This window comes from Mauremys mutica, chromosome 13 (genome assembly GCF_020497125.1).
Source record: "Mauremys mutica isolate MM-2020 ecotype Southern chromosome 13, ASM2049712v1, whole genome shotgun sequence".
NCBI classification, from domain to species: domain Eukaryota; kingdom Metazoa; phylum Chordata; order Testudines; family Geoemydidae; genus Mauremys; species Mauremys mutica.
The window spans coordinates 57,073,156-57,086,467 of record NC_059084.1 but is presented as its reverse complement, the minus strand read 5'-3'; the positions used below and the strand labels follow the sequence as shown (position 1 = coordinate 57,086,467).

The window sequence follows — 13,312 nt, the reverse complement described above, 5'->3', positions numbered from 1 at the left end:
AGGAGGGGGTGAAAATCTAGCATGATTGAAATCAATGGCAAAACTCCTATTGACGTCAGAGCATCCAGGATTTCACCCTATGTGGCTGTTGTAGAAATCAGCTTCTACCAGAAGTACAAACACATAAGTTCCCACACATCTTGAGTTCCAGCCTTGTCTGCATTGTTGTTTACCAGGCGTCACACCATTCTCTGGAACTGTATACCATCTACAGAGCTGACCAGTGTTGGAATAACATTGTTTTGCATTCCTCAAATACTTCTGCCACCTTTTGAATAAAAAAGTATCTAGTTATATTTTGGGACCCTGGAGACGTTACAGATGGAAGTATTTTCCTTGATGAAATCTTGTTTATTTACAAGGAATGTACAAAGTCCTACTTCTCTGAATGCAGGAGAAAACAAGAACAAACAAAAGAGGCAGTTTCTTAGCTTACAGCCTCAAACCTCTTTAGTCAACACCAAACCAAAAAACTTTCTCTTTCTAGCTTTTCCCAGGGTCTCGATAGGCTCATGGGCTACTGCTTGGCTTTTTTGATTTTTTGCCTCTGCCTCTTTTTCTGTTCTTTTATGTTATCAGCTTCTGTGTGTTCTGCCTTCCCCTCCCCTGCCCCAGACGCTTCCCCCTCCACACACAGACACACTCACAAAAAAAAACCTCACCAACAATACTCAGTAACAGCCCTCCATCCACTCAGCCCAAACTCCTGGGCAGGATCACAACCTCCTTTTGCCTTAGGTGAGAGGCTTTTGCTTAACTCATCCTAACTAAAGGTTGCTTCCCACCCAACCCCAGTGAGGTTTGTGATTGATGTAGTTCCTGGTACCACTCCACGTAATGAAGACACCCGGGTAAAGTTCTTCCTTAGACCCTAAATAATCCTGAGGTTGTCACTGATTTCCTCAGTGCCTCTTTCACCATGTTGTTCCGTAGGGTGTATATGATGGGGTTCAGCAGTGGGGTCAGGACACAGTAGAAGAGTTACACCACCTTGTCCATGTTAGAGGACTCCATCACAGGTGGCTGGGCATATATAGAAACTACTGAGCCATAGAATATGCCTGTGACCGCAACGTGGGCACCACAGGTTGTCAGAGCTTTCTGGAGCTCACTCTCTGAAGGCGTCCGCCATGCTGTCCGTATGACGCAGCTGTAGGAACCGGCGGTGAGGAGGAAGGAGGTCCCGGCTACGGCGCATGTCACGGTGAAGCACACGAGCTTGCTAAGATGCATGTCTGAGCAGGAGAGCTTGGCCAGGGGGACAAAGTCACAGAAGAAGTGGTCAATCTCGTTGGGACCACAGAACGACAGCCTGGACACGAACATGGTGAGAACAGAGGAGGCCAAGAAGCCAGACACCCAAGCGACCACTGACAGCTTGAGGCACAAGATGTTGCACATGATAGTGGAGTAGCACAAGGGCTGGCAGATGGCCAAGTAGCGGTCATACGCCATCACTGCTAGAAGGAAGAACTCAGTGGAACCCATGGAGAAGAAGAAAAATATCTGGGCTATGCATCCACGGACAGAGATTCATCTGTTCCCTGGCAGAAGCCCAGCCAGCAACATGGGCACCGTCACTGAGGTGTACCAGATCTCCAGGAAGGAGAGGTTGCTGAGTAACACGTACATAGGGCAGTGGAGGCTCGGACAACTCCTGACTATGACAATGATGGAAGTGTTGGTTGCAATGGTCAGGAGGTAGATGATCAGGAACATCACAAAGAGGATCCCCTGTAGCTCCGGGGATGCAGAGAAACCCATAAGAATGAACTGAGTCACTTCAGTTTGGTTAGCCCCTTTCATGGGGCTTGCAGCTGTTTGAGCCACAGGAGAAAAAATGTATATGTTAATATGAGGATTTCCAGAACAGAGCCAAATCCTGAAAGGCACTGAGATAGATAGATAGATAGATAGATAGATAGATAGATAGATAGATAGATAGATAGATCTGGAAGGGACCTCAAGAGGTCATCTAGTCCAGTCCGCTGCACTCAAGGCAGGACTGAGTATTATCAACACCATCCCTGACAGGTGTTTATCCAACCTGCTCTTAAAAATCCCCAATGATGGAGATTCCACAACCTCCCTAGACAATTTATTCCAGTGCTTAACCACTCCAACAGTTACAACGTTTTTTTTAATGTCCAACCTAAACCACCCTTGCTTAAATTTAAACCCATTGCTTCTTGTCCTATCCTCAGAAGTTAAGAAGAATAGAGGGAGCATATGGGGATAGATAGATAGATAGATAGATAGATAGATAGATAGATAGATAGATAGATAGATAGATAGATAGATAGATAAAGAGTGTGAGCACTCTAAACTGCTTTGTTTTTTGGCAATAAAAATATGCAGAGATATACCTATCTCAGAGAACTGGAAGGGACCTTGAAAGGTCATTGAATCCAGTCCCCTAAATTCACAGCAAGACCAAGTACTGCCCCTGACAGATTTTTGCCCCAGATCCCTCAATGGCCCCCTCAGTGACTAAACTCACAATCCTAGGTTTAGCAAGCCAATGCTCAATCCACTGAGCCATCCCTCCACCTCTCACAAAAATCATTATATAGGACATAAAAATCTAATTGCATGTGCTCTTTAGTAGCTCAATAAATTAATGAAGAGCTAAAATTGCTAATGCTCTGTGAGAATCTGGTACCTTAGATTTATCCTGGATGCACTCTAGATACTTCTTCTTGTGTCAAATTAATGCCCTCCGATTAAATACCACCTCACGCGGGTACGATTATCAATGTCTCTGCTGCCTCTTCATTCAGGAATGGGGTTTGGAGTTGCAAAGCAGCACTCCGCACGCCTGAATCCTGTCTGTCCCAAACTGGGACATTTATAACGAGGGAAGGACACATCCAGGGAATGCACTGGGAATCTGAGAGCTGAGGGACGTGTCTGCTGTTGCTCTACCTAGTTACAATATGATGTGTACATTTTCCCCCAGCTCCTACTTTACCTCAGAGACGGATGAGTCTGCCATAGCCTGAGCTAACAACCTTTGGGATTTTAGCTCAGCCTGGAGCGGTTCAGAACCCAGAGGTCCTGGGTTCATTGCACCCACCAGACCTGAGACCCTCATGTAACATGTGGCAATGAATTTAAGCTGTGATGTGGGTTCACCAACCCCACCCCTCAGTGCCACAGGAAAGAAGGGAGATTCTAGGCTACTTGTGCAGCTTTTAATTATGCTGGAGCAGAGGCAGGTGGATGGTCCATTTGGAAGAGCTGCGAGGCAAGAGGCTGGGATTCTGTCCCCACACTTGTCCAGTTGCTTCCCTGGGTGACCCAAGGCAAATCACGTTGGGCCAGATTTTCAGATCTATGGATTCATAGATGTCACAACCAGAGGGGGCCAATGTGATCATCTAGTCTGACCTTCTGTACAACTTAAGCCAGAGCACTGCTCCCAAATAATTCCAGTCTTCATTTAAAAACTATCCGTGATGGAGACTCCACCAGAACACTTGGTAAATTGTCCCAGTGTTTAATTACTCTCCCCATTAAAAATGTAGGAATTTGTCTACCTTCACCTTCCAGGCATTTTGGTGCTCAAAGATACTTACAGGTGTCTAGTGGGATTTTCAAAATGCCTTCACCGATTAGCCACCTAACTGCCAGTGAAATCACACAAACGCCTAACGTACATGCCAGTGCCAAGCAAAGAAACAAACCACACCCACCCAGACACCTACACAACTCTGCCATATACCCAAGCAGATACACTCCACACACCATCTATATCCAACACACACACACCCCACTCCCCAAAAGCCTGGTCTAAACTTAAAAGTTAGGTTGTCATAGATACCTCAGTCGGGGGCATGAAAAAAACACACCCATGATTGACACGCTATGCTGCCCTAACTCATGGAAGACATTTTCTGTCAATTTAGCTAGTGATGTTCCTACACTGACAGAAAAACCCCTTACATTGGTGTCAACTGCATCTATGCTGTGGGTTTACACTAGCATAGCTACACTAATGTAGCTGTGCCAGTATAGTCTCTGTCTTGTAGACACAGGTTCAGTCTGAATTCTTCCAAGCCTGTTTCTGTTTGCTACTCATGGCACAAACTGAACTATTTATTAATTAATATTTCTCATTTAAAATATATTTCTGGTTCTTTTATGTAACACAGACACATTAATCTGCCAATGCACCCTATTTATCCCCCCCACCACACACACACACACACACACACACACACACACACACACACACACACACACACATAAATTTATTAGACAAAATTAAATAAAGCTTTCAAGTACACAAAATAACCTGCAAACTTGCTTCTTCTCCAGTCTCTGTTTTTTATTAAACTTCTTCTTGTTTTTACTGTGAATATATCTGGGTATGGTGTGTTGAGCAGAGAATGAATCTGAGGTAAAAGTGGGCACTATCTATTTGGGACTTGCGGATCTGTGAACTTTGTCCACTGGAAAAGGGGTTGGAGGCTAGGAGGGCTTGTGGGTTGGCAAATGCCGATCGCTAAGCTGTGAAGGAAGAGCAATGTCTGCAGAGGCGTAGCGTTGCTAGAGGCTCCTGGGGACACACAGTCGGCCCCCAACAAGTACAGGCAAACCTTCTTCACGCTCAAGGCAGGTGGTAGCCAGGTGCCTCGCAATCCTGGAAACCCCTGGGAAGTGTGACACACACAATACCCAGTCACACCAAATGCATACACGCTGAAGTCATTCATACCCCATGCACACACCCCAGTGTGACTGCTAATATGACCAAGAGCTACCAGACAGGATGTGCAGTAGAGAAGAGAAATGGAATTTTCTTTATATGGAAGAAACAAACCCAGATGTTGATCTCGGTGAAGTCAACGAGAGTTTTTTCTTTTCATTTTTGTGGGAAGAGGGCTGGGCCCGTGGACTGGACTGGAAGATGGCCTTTTGCGTAACAGTAAAATGAGAACACTCCAAATAAAATCCCAATCTTAAACTTCCTTTTTTTTTTTTAAATGTTTTAAATTTTATATCGGAAATAAAAAATTTTGCCCGCACCAAGTTAAAAATAATTAATCAAAATTGCAAGACAGGATGAATCCCAAGTTCCCAAGAAACAGGATCATTACATCCCATATTCATCCTGCCATCCATTTAAATGAAAAGTTAGCCATCCCGTTTCTGATCTCAGCCACGTAGGATAAATCTTGTTGAACTACCCTGAGTTCTGCGGAACCACTCCGTATAAATACTTCATACCAGTTCCAGGGAGATCAGAATCTGCCCATTTCTAAGTTTGCTACTAGCAGGTCACTCAGGATCATGTACACAGAGTCAGTGTCTGCTCTCACTATAGTAACCCACATACTTTCTGGTTGAAGCAGCATCTCCAAATTTCTAGCAGTCCTACACCCACCATGCGATTTCATACAGATTAGAGTTGTAACTGTGGTGTAAATGGTTGTTGTCCTTTTCTACAACTATGAGTCTCCTAGTGCCTATTACCTAACTGGTACGTTGGCTCAAGCAGTAGACGGTCATTGGTACTGGAATCGATCCCTACACACACAGACTAACCAGGTGAGTTATTACCCTACAAATGAGGACTGAAATCTGTGGGCCAGATTCTGTGTCCTGGCTGGGCCCAGATGCACTTATGTGACATTGGGCCTCCAATCTTTCAGTCCCTTCATGGATAAGGGTTTGGGTTGGTCAGAGGGGGGTGTTCCCAGGTCTCTATCCTATAGAGAATAGCCTAGAGTGGGAAAAAAAGTATTATAATTCCACATGTTTTATTGCTTGTTCCGGATGGGAGTTCAGCTAGCTTAGTGACTATCTCACAAGACTGGGAATCAAAAGCAGAGGGTTATATTCTTGATGCATTTGTAAAGTCACTTCACCACCTTCTGCTTCAGTTTTCCCCATCTGGCAAATGAAGGGAATGTTACTTATCAATGTTTGTAAAGTGCTTTTAGATGGTTATACGGAAATTGCTACCTATGAAATAAGTATTATTAACAAAAGACCTTGCAAGAGATATTAGAGAGACGAAGTGAGTGAGGCAATGTCCTTTATTGGACCTACTTCTGTGGGTGAGACAGACAAGGGTGTGGTTTACATTATAAAGTTAGGGCAACATAAGGTAGCTTTCATTGACCTAACTATGGAAATGTCTACTCTTAAATTTTACTCCCACTGACTTAACTACCCCACTACATTGCATTAATAACTCTACCTCCATGACCAGCGTAGAGTCAAAGTCGACGTAGTTTGGTTGATGCACCATCAGCGTAAACACTGCATTGTTTATGTCAACTATTAATGGCTTTCAGGAGCCATTCCACAATGTTGCACACAACAATACAATGGATAGAAGCACTCCTGGTGTGTGGCACCAACGACACAAAGAACAAAGTGTAGATAATTGGCTGCAACTGTGAAAATTTAAATCAATAAACATTGAGGGGGGAAATCAAGCTTAAAATCTGTGATTTTGCACAACTGAAAATTAAAACAATATTAAAAACTTAAAAATAAGCATCAATAATATCTGCCAAAATTATTTTTTAAAAAAATTGAATTTTGCCAACCCTATTAATAACTTGTAGGTTTAGGCACATAACAGTGGTTAGGACACACCCGGGGGCTGAGGATTCCTAACCTCTTGGTTTTGGTTTTCACTGGGTGGCTAAGCCCCAGATCCACAAAGAGACTAAGGCCTGGGATTCACCTGGGACATTAGAGGCCTAGGTTCAGTGTCACCCTCTATCCAATGTGAAGAGCAGATCTGAACCAGGTTGTTGGGAATATTTTGCTAGCTTGCCAGATGGTAGTGTGGGAAGCTTGAGATGTTTAGGTTTCTAGGTTGGGTTAATTAGGCTGTGAGTTTGTTATGAGAAGTTGGCCTTGGCTAACTTCTCTCTAGCAGGCAATAATAGGATAATAAATTTACAAGGTTGTCTAGGATGATGTTACCCTATGAAGTTATAGCAGTGCTTGTGTGTATTTTGTTAACCAATTAGCAATTGCTTGCTTACCTGCTTCAAGTGTATAAAGATGTATGCTGGAGAGAAATAAATTGACTTTGCTATCCAATCATACTGACTGTTGAGCATATGTCCAGATCCGCCTGCGATGCGACAAATGGTGACCCCGACGTGATTCGAATCGAATGCTGATAGTGTCGGTGGCCTGACCCAGGCGGAAGAGCCGCGGCGGGGAGTGCTGGAGAAGGGTCGGCCCCCGGGCGTCCAAAGGAGAGGCGCATCTGAGCTCAGAGGTGAGCGGCTAATATGGGGACCGCTGCATCAGCGGAAGAAAAAACGGTGCATGAATATTTGATACGCATCGCGGAACGGCAGGGAGAAAAGCTCCCCTCTGATACGTTATCCCGCCTGCTACGGTGGGGACAGAAAAGGGGACTTTTCGTTAAGCCGAGTACAATTTTTGATACAACTGTTTGGGAGCGGCTAGGCTCCGAGCTTTGGAAGTCGGTGGCTCAGGGCGATAAGGAAGCCTTCTCCCTGAGCCCAGTATGGGACAAAACGAAGAAGATAGTGGAAACTCTCGCGGCCGAAGCAGGAGTGCAGGCGGCTCTTTCTGAGATTTTCCACCCAGCATGGATGGCCCTTGCTTGTTATTGATCTCAAGGATTGCTTTTTTACCATTGCTTTGCATCCTGCGGACCGAGAGAAGTTTGCCTTTTCCGTGCCTTCTGTCAATAAGGCTGAACCTGTTAAACGGTATCAATGGACTGTTCTGCCACAAGGTATGAAAAATTCTCCTACCATTTGTCAGTTGTATGTTGCTTGGGCCATAGCGCCCCTGCGAGCGGCACATCCTGACTGGATTATTTATCATTACATGGATGATCTGTTGTTTACCAGCGCCCATCTTCCCATGGAAGCAGCCATTGCTGAGATTGACTCTGTGTTACAAAAGGCTGGTTTTGTCATTGCCCCAGAAAAGATTCAATAGCAAGCCCCGTATCGGTATCTTGGTATGGAGATAACCGATTCGATTGTGCGGCCACAGAACTTAACCATTCAATTGGATATTTGTAATTTACATGATGTGCAACGTTTTGTGGGTGACCTGCAGTGGATTCGCGGTCTCTGTGGTATTACAAATGAGGATCTTGCACCCTTCATTTCATTGCTCAAGGGTGGTCATGCCCCGGATGAGCCTCGCTCTCTTCAAGCTGAACATCATGTTGCCCTGCAAACCATTGCAAATAAGTTAGCCACACGGTACTCCGGACGCATTTATCCGGATTTACCTGTTTGTTTGGCCATTTTTTCTACGGATATTTCCCTGACGGCCCTACTTTTCCAGTGGCATGAAGCCCTTTTAGATCCACTTGTGGGCATTGAGTGGGTTTTTCCGTCTTCGCATTATGCTACAACTGTGACCACGCGACTTGATGCAGTGGCTCATCTCATTCGAGTGGCCCGACAGCGTTTGTTAGCCATTGTGGGCATGGATCCGCACATGATTTATTTGCCCTTTGATGATGCTACCGTGACTCAGTTGCTTGTTACTCACCTTTCCTTTGTACTTGCCACCATGGATTATGCCGGTCAGTTTAGTAGCCATTTTCCCCCACATCGGTTTTTTGCCACTATGCTGCCCTTGGAGAAAGCTCTGATGTTACGATCCAGTCCTGTTGCTGGCCTCACCGTTTTTACAGACGCCAGCGGTAGTGCTCAGCGTGCGGGACTTCTTTGGTTTGCTGACAACCGCTGGCACCACGAATTTGTTCTTGCTGATGGCTCCCTGCAGGTTTTGGAGCTTCGTGCTATTGTTCGAACCTTTGAAAAGTGGCCCGATACTCCATTGAACATTGTCAGTGACTCCCTGTATGCTGTGGGTGTGCTTCGTCGTTTGGAACGATCCCTGTTGGGCCGAGTCACGAATTCCGTTTTGTGGACTGCTCTTTTTCAGCTTTGGCATTTGCTGAATGCTCGCCGGTGCCCTTATTTTGTTATGCATATTAGGAGCCATTCGGGATTGCAGGATGGTCTTGCCGAAGGCAATGCCCTGATTGACCATTTGGTTGGCGCTGCCCAAGTTCCAAACTCCTTTGCTCAGGCACGGGTCTCTCATGAATTTTTTCACCAGTCTGCTCGTGCTTTGGCACGCCAGTTTGCGATTTCTATTACCGATGCTCGTGCTATTGTGGCCTCCTGCCCTGATTGTCAACAACATGTGTTGCCCCTTGTCTCCGGTGTTAATCCCCGTGGCCTTTTGTCCCTTCAAATTTGGCAGTCTGATGTTACCACGTTTGCTGAGTTTGGCACCTTGCGCAATCTTCATGTTACCATTGATACCTTTTCTGGCTTTATTTGGGCAACGGCACTAACCTCTACCAGCTCCCGCGATGTGATTAAGCATTGGCAAGCTTGTTTTGCTGTTATGGGGGTTCCCGCCCTCATTAAGACTGATAATGGCGGGGGTTATGTTTCGCATCGCACTGCCCAGTTTCTTTTACAATGGGGTGTGCAGCATTCTACCGGTGTTCCTGGCAATTCTACTGGACAAGCTATTATTGAGCGTGCCCACGCGTCCTTAAAGGCACTTCTTTTGAGACAGAAGGGGGGCATTCGGAGTGAAAGGGCAGACGCTTTGGACAAGACGCCTGCCGCTCGGTTGCTGAAAGCTCTTTATGTGCTCAATTGGTTACAGCTTGGGAAAGACAGCCAAGTACCCCCCGCGATTAAACATGTTGGCGGGATAACCGGGGACGAGCAGGGTACAAGCCCACGACCCTCGGTCAAATGGTTTGATTATCAGCAGCAAGTTTGGAAAGGACCAGTTGACTTGCTAACGTGGGGGAGGGGTTATGCTTGTGTTGCCACTGATGCAGGTCCTAGGTGGATACCGGCGAAATGGGTCCGCCCTTGGCTGCATCCTCGGGCGCAACAGACAGATTCGGAAGAGCCACACAAAACGCGCCCAGGCGCCGAGGAGCCAGAGCCCCTGGAGAATACTTGCTCGCTGGCCACGCCAGGACTTTTGCCGGCTTTTTTTTTTTTGGATTCTGTGTGACTGCATATTAATTGTTTTGTACCCTTTTGTTGCCCATAGGTTTGGAGACGTGCGCTTCGGGCAGTGCAGCATGGCCCGTTTTCCAATGCGTCCCACAAGCCTCCGTGCCCCTGGCCTGGGCTCCTATTCTGCTGGATGCGGAGAGTCAGCCTCGCCTGGTTTTGCCTTGTTGCTTGTTTTGGCGCTCCTTGTGAGGGGAGGCGCCACGTATGATCTTATACCCCCAGTGAATGCCTGGCTAACTTTGGCGCAGAGTGCCATAAATACAACGGCCTTCTGCCTGCCCCATGTTGCTGCAGTGGGAGCCCTTATGGAAACCTGCTTTGTGGGTGTGTGTACTGAATTGGAGGTGCTGCAGCAGCACACTTGGTTGTTTCGTATCCCCAGGGATATACCTTATGCAGAGTTGTATGCTTTGGGCCCTGGAGCCACTTTAGATAAGTTAGATGCCAGTATGTATTCGTTTCGTTTGGCTAATGTGACAGCTGCTATTACGTGTATGAATTTTGTTAATGCTAAGCATGTAGCTGTTAATCATGATAATGTGGAGCTTGTTTGTCACCATAAGAGGGAGGTATCCTTTGCCTATGGACATATGAAGCTGCCCCTGGGATGGTTTTTGTTATGCGGCCGCACAGCCTTTACTTATGTTCCAGCTAATAGTTCAGGTGGCCCCTGTGCTATTGGCCGTGTGGCCCCTTTGCTGTTTCCCCATCCCATAGTGAAAGGGCCTCGCCAACGGCGGGAGAGTATTCCCTTGAGCCCTACCTGTAAGGCAGACTTTACATTGTTTTCAGAACGAGAGGCAGCAGCCCTTACTTTTACCCTGGTGGGCCTCCCTGGTTTGGTGGTGCATAATTACCATGCCGTTGCACACCTTGCCTGTACTGTGGCGAAGGCTTTGAATTTGACCTCCACTGTTCTTGCCTTGTTAACTCAAGAGATGGGAGAAGTTCGCCGAGGAGTTTTGCAAAACCGCTTAGCCATTGATTATTTATTGCTGCGACACGGTCATCCCTGTTCTGATTTTGTGGGTATGTGCTGCTTCAATATTACAGATGCAAGTGCGGCTATCGAAGCAGATCTGGATCGTTTGCGCCATCTAGCGGAGGGCATCCGCCAGCACCAGGGAGATTTCTGGTTGTGGTCATGGCTGTCGTCGCTACGTGGCTGGGCTGCACATTTATTACAAGGGTTAATGTTAGGCATGCTTTGTATTTTTGTTGCCTGCCTTTTATATTTTTGCTATGGGTGTGCCCGCCGCTGTTGTTGTGTGGCACGCACCTTGGCAGGCCCCTCCTGGCCCCTTGGGCCACTTGCATTACCTGGAGGGAGGATGTGATAGGTAAGAGCAGGGCACTGCGGAAGATATTGTTACGGCTTAGTTAGATAGCTGGTGTTTTTATTTGCCTTTTGCTTTGGCTTGTGTGAATGTAGTATTGATATTGTGAGTTGGGATTGTTTTGTTGTTTTTTTTTGTTTTGATTTTGAGTTAAAGGGGGGAGGTGTTGGGAATATTTTGCTAGTTTGCCAGATGGTAGTGTGGGAAGCTTGAGATGTTTAGGTTTCTAGGTTGGGTTAATTAGGCTGTGAGTTTGTTATGAGAAGTTGGCCTTGGCTAACTTCTCTCTAGCAGGCAATAATAGGATAATAAATTTAGAAGGTTGTCTAGGATGATGTTACCCTATGAAGTTATAGCAGTGCTTGTGTGTATTTTGTTAACCAATTAGCAATTGCTTGCTTGCCTGCTTCAAGTGTATAAAGATGTATGCTGGAGAGAAATAAATTGACTTTGCTATCCAATCATACTGACTGTTGAGCATATGTCCAGATCCGCCTGCGATGCGACACCAGGTCATCTCATATCCCAGGTGAGCACCCTAACGACTGAGATAAAGGTTACAATGGAGCTCCTCCTTTTGCTCTCCCCCCCACCGCCATTTTGTGTGGCGTTGGGCAACATACACATTTTATCTTGGCTACATTTTGAAGATTTAACACAAATTTAGAAACTTCCCATCATGAAAAGGTTAAAGGAGAGGCCCCCTTCTCCCACAATTCCCATGACATTTCATAAATCCTTTAGCCAAAATGACTGAAATCAAAGCAAAATTTGTCGAGTTTGATTGAAATGAAATGTTTCACTTCCACATTATCAAAACATTTAGATTCTTTTTTTCAGTTTGCTCAAAACTATGTGGTAAATGTGACACACAAGGATGAACAGTTTGGGGTCAACCAAAACTGCATTTTTTTGGTGAATAAACTCAGCGCTAATTGCCAGAGTTCAGTACTGTTGATTCTGTAGAATTATTTTGTCTTATAAGATTGGCCATAGTGGTCTATCTAGCCCAGTGTTCTGTCTTCCAAGAGTGCCTTGTGCCAGATGCTTCAGAAGAAATGAACAGAACAGGGCAATTTTCAAGTGATCCATCCCCTGTCATCCACTTCCAGCATCTGGAAGTCAAGGGTTTAGATTATCTGTGAGCATCAGCCATCAGGAGGTAATGACAGATAGTAAGTGTCCAAACTGGATTATAGAATGTAGGAATAGTTCTATGTTCTGTTCCTAACTCCTCCCTTGACTCTGTGAATTAAGAGATTTGAGCTCTAGATGTTACATCGGAGTGGCCTATTAGTTTGCACTCCTGGGTAAAGCTGGGCAAATTTTTTCTGATGCATACTTTTTTTGGTCCAAAAATGCGTTTTCAGGCCAACCAAAACTATTCATGAATTCAGGTTAAATTTGGTGAGTATTTTTGGCCACTGAACCAAAAAACTCAGTGATTCACTCAGCTTTACTTTTGGCTTCTATTCCCACCTCAGGGATGAAAGTGGTTTCTAGTGGTTAGAGCATAGGGTCCCTGATTGTCAGGACTCCTGGCTTCTATTTCCAGCTCTGGCAGGAAGAAAGTCTAATTGTTTAGAGTAGCTGGCTGGGAATGAGGAATCCTGGGTTCACTTTCTGACTCACTGTATGACTTGGAGCAAATCGATTCACCTTTCTGCACCTCACTTTACACATCTGTAGAGTGCTGATTATAGAGAGGGTCACTTTCACACAAGGGATATACTGTGAGCAAATAAATGATGCATACATTGTATTTTCCTTTTTAAATGCAGAACATTTTATTTTATATATTCTGATTAGAATTTTTTTATATATATTTCTCTTCTAAAGGCAACTTCTTCTGCATTACTGACAAGAAAGAAAGAAAGAAAGAAAGAAAGAAAGAAAGAAAGAAAGAAAGAAAGAAAGAAAGAAAGAAAGAAAGAAAGAAAGAAAGAAAAC

The 13,312-nt window shown here is 45.3% G+C and overlaps 1 pseudogene; it reads right to left on the bottom strand.

Moving 5' to 3' along the window:
* Positions 1-981: 981 nt before the first annotated feature.
* On the bottom strand, positions 982-1,806 carry LOC123347813 (annotated as a pseudogene).
* Between the last annotated feature and the right edge of the window lie 11,506 nt (positions 1,807-13,312).